Here is a 4,303-nt window from a genome sequence, read left to right on the forward strand (position 1 = left end):
CTGCGGCCCTGGAGCCGGGCGGCCTCGGGGCGGCGCGGGCACCCGGGTCTCGGCTCTTCACGCCGGAGCGGTTTGGAGCGGCTCGAGCAGGCTTTGCTGCGCCCTGGCCATCCCGCCGTCTCTGGGAGTGAGATACTGACGGGGGGTATTTCTGGGGTGTAAGAGGGCTGAGTAGTCACAAGCAAGCTGCAGTTACCGGCGAAACGAGAAGCTTCTATGAGAGCTGACAGGAAACCCCCAGGACGGCTGTCCACCATGTCCACAGAAAGACTTCTGTATAGACAGGACAAATAAAGAACCTAAATGAAGACCAACTAACTAACTAAATGTAGAAACATCTTCCTTTTTGTTTGTTTGAGGTTTTTTTTGCTTTAGTTTTTTTTTTAAGCTGATAAACATTATGTTTTGGTAGATGGGGTTATTCTTATTTTATGTTTTCCAAATTCATGGCAACTTTTAATGCTGTTAATGAAGCAGTTGTAGACAAAACTGGTAAAGTTGATGTTACAGCATTTAAAAATGCTATAATAAACCTTGTATAGCAACATCCACATTTAATAGAGGGAAGAAGATACAAAAAATTGATTAAAACTGAGAAAAGGGAACACAGAAACTCGAAAGACTTGCATAGAGAGTTTATTCCTAAAATACAGAAATTATAAAGTGATGTGAATATATCATTACAAACTTCTCATCAGTGGTCTGGATGAGGGGATCAAGTGCACCCTCAGTCAGTTTGTAGATGACACCAAGTTGGGAGGGAGTGTTGATCTGTCTGAGGGTAGGAAGGCTCTGCAGAGGGACCTGGATAGGCCGAATCCATGGGCTGAGGCCAACTGTGTGAGCTTCAACAAGGCCAAGTGCCGGGTCCTGCACTTGGGCCAGAACAACCCCGTGCAATTCTATACAGGCCTGGGGAAGAGTGGCTGGAAAGCTGCCTGGTGGAAAAGGACCTGGGGGTGCTGGCTGACAGCCAACAACATCCTGGCTTGTGTCAGAAAGTGTGGCCAGCAGAGAATAGGGAAGTGATCGTGCCCCTGTACTTGGCACTGGTGAGACTGCACCTCAAATACTGTGTTCAGTTTTGGGCCACTCACTACAGGAAAGACATTGAGGCACTGGAGCCTGTCCAGAGAAAGGCAACAAAGCTGTTGAGGGTCTGGAGCACAAGTCCTATGAGGAGCAGCTGAGGGAACTGGGGCTGTTTAGCCTGGAGAAAAGGAGGCTGAGGGGAGACCTTATTGCTCTCTACAATACCTGAAAGGAGGCTGTAGTGAGGTGGGTGTGGGTCTCTTCTTGCAAGTAACAAGTGATAGGACAAGAGGAAATGCCCTCAAGTTGCACCAGAGGAGGTTTAGATTGGATATTAAGAAAAATTTCTCACTAAAAGAGTTATCAAGCATTGGAACCTGGTGCCCAGGGAAGTGGATGAGTCACCGTCCCTGGAGGTATTTAAAAGGCATGTGGATGTGGCACTTAGCACATGGTTTAGTGGTGGACTTGGGTTAACGGTTGGTCTTTTCCAACCTAAACAAGTCTATAAGTATAGTATAAAAGTATTAGTGATTTACTGGAAGTTCCAAGCCTGTGATCTGGATGCTTCCCTTTGCTTTGTGTTGGGGTGGCCATTGCCTTCCTGAGGCCACAAGTGATCTTTTGGTCCTGAGGCAGGCCCCAGCCTTTCCTTTGTCCTTGTCTGCACTGGCACACCAAAAGCCCAGCACTTCTCTTCCTGTTCCAGATGTGACTGCCTGACAGCTGCCTCCCCAGCATTCCCTGTCTTTGTCTGTTTCTGTTCTGTGCCCTGCCTCATGACCCTCACCACACATCTCCAAATGCAATTAAGTTTATTTTCTTTGTAATTGCTGCTGCTGGACTTGGTGTTTCTCACCAGCGTAGCCAAGTCATTGGTAATGCAGCTGCCCGACTGCTGACTTGCATACCTGTCTGAGCAGGAAATTTTAAACACTTTTTGTCATCCTCATTCTTCCACCTCCTACCAAAAAACTTGTGTGTAGTCTCACATGTTATGCAAAAAGCATCAATTAAAATGTATGGTAACCTGCTTCTGCTCGTTCAGACACAGGTTTGACCTTTATGGTGATACAGCATTTCCCAGTGCTGGGCTTTGTTCGCACTGATACTCTGTGCATGGATGCTTTGGTCCTGGGCTGTGGTTTCTCTGTCTAAACAGTGTGGTAGTCTAAGACCTCAACTTCCTACTGCAGAAATTACATCTTTCTGTAGGTGATGGTTTTTCTTCTTAGCAACAGTAATTGCAAGAAGCAATAGAGATGAAGTGAGCTGAGAACCTGTGCTGCTCTGATGGCATTTGCCTCTGCAAGGCGGTTGATGAAGATGAACTGTAGAAAGTGAGCTCATGTATTAAGCACTGTGTCATCGTTCAGTTGTTCTGTCACCTGATGACTCCTCCCCACCCAGGGAGGGAAATCAGGAAAAGGAAAGAACTGTGGGTTGAAATACAAACAGATCTAATAAAATAATAAAAATCCAGTATTAATAACAATATGAATTACGCAGAGTTATACTCAGCTGAAACAGTGGTTGCAAGCTGGGATGGTCATAACAAGTGGAGTACGCCTCAGAAGTAGAATGATGGTGAGACCCTGCTGTCATCACAGCCACCGAGGAAAGCCTGCTGCTCCCAGCAGACTCAGCAATGTATAGCAGGTGGAACGTTTATGGTATGGAACAAGTTTGTTGGCCAGCTTGGAGTCAGCTTGTGTCAGCTGCCCTGGTTTTTGCTCCCCTCAGCTTCTGCACCTGACAGACTTGGAACTGCTAAAGCCCTTGGTCACTGCATAACAGTGCTGGCCTGGAAAATAAAGGGTCTTATCAACTTTGTTCCTATGAAATCGAGTATTGTAGTCTTTGCAGAAATGCAGTTTTCCTGAATAGAAAATTAATTCTGTGATGCAATCCCAGCGAAACCAGGACACACCGATGTAATGTTTATTAGTTAAACCACAGGTGCCATTACCACAGCTCATTTCTAAAGGGACCTCTGGTTTTGAAATTACAATCATAAGTTTTAGTGGTAGGTCTGAATTTGTTTAAGGGAATTCAGTAATGGTGGTGGGCATCTACCAATTTTCCTTCGTTCCTAGTATGGGTCTTGGGTATGAGATGTGATGTATACTTGAACATATGGTCCATTTTTTCTAAAATATTTTGAATAGCAATGACTTCAGGATGGAAGACTTAAAAAATTCCTGGCTGTGAATTTCTGAGACATTCGTACATTTTAAAAATTGTAAAATAAAAAAGAGACATGCTTACTAACCATTTCCACTTGAATCTGCCCCAAGACAGAATCCCTCAAGAGAATACATAGCCCTAAGATTGTAGCTGCTGCTCTTCTGCGTTGGGGAGATCTGAAGAGTGTAGCTGCAATTTATGTGCCTCTGGTAGCAAGGCCATCATGCCAAGGCAATGGGCAGCTGTGTGGGGCTCTGGGCCCAGGAGGTTTGGTCAGCTGGAAGGGTGATTCCAGAGGAGACAAGACTGCATTTGCTTTTTCTTCTCTGATGTAATTTGCAAAGTTTTCCCTTTGCGGGCTGGATCTGATCAACATCTCTCAGAATCTCAGAATTGAGGATGCAACATGAACTGCAGAACTCTTGATTTACCTTGGGGAGCTTAGGTTGGCAGGAGGAACACTGTCCTGCTCGTGGGAAGCTCGGGTTTGGTTGATAAGTTGATCTGTGGTTATCTTGACAGCTGAAATTTGATAATTTGATTACTGCAAAGTGCATTTTATTAGATCTTTATAAAGAAGATTGGCAGAAGATGCTGTACGTTTATCAAGGTAGCTTTCTGACGTGCGTTGCTGAACTGATGGACCTACGTTAAGTTATGCTTTATTTGCTTTGCCTGAAAACTATAAAATATTGAGGTGGAATTGTAAAAGCAGTCAGAGAATGCCATCATTTTTATTGCACAGTTTCAGTGCTTCTAGCCGGAAATGTACAGCGTGTGACAATTCAGCCTGGTAACAGCTTTGTAAGTAGATCGATAGAATAGATTACTTCAGTTGTTACAGAAGTTGAAAGTACTATAGAGAGATAGTGGGATCATGGTTTGTAAACCTTAAACCACACTTTCCTGCACAACAATCTGCAAAGATACTCTTTTTTGTGAAGCAGGTATGTGATTTTCAGCTGCGAGGAACTTCCTCTTTCTTCGCAAGGACTAAATAAATGTTTCTGAGAACTTGCATCCCGCTGTTGCCCTGCAGTTTGCGCTTGAGTGATCAAGTGTTTTGTTAAGTGAAGGGGTTGTC

The sequence above is a fragment of the Mesitornis unicolor genome, unplaced genomic scaffold, assembly GCF_000695765.1.
Source record: "Mesitornis unicolor isolate BGI_N332 unplaced genomic scaffold, ASM69576v1 scaffold18093, whole genome shotgun sequence".
In the NCBI taxonomy this organism is placed as follows: Eukaryota; Metazoa; Chordata; class Aves; order Mesitornithiformes; family Mesitornithidae; genus Mesitornis; species Mesitornis unicolor.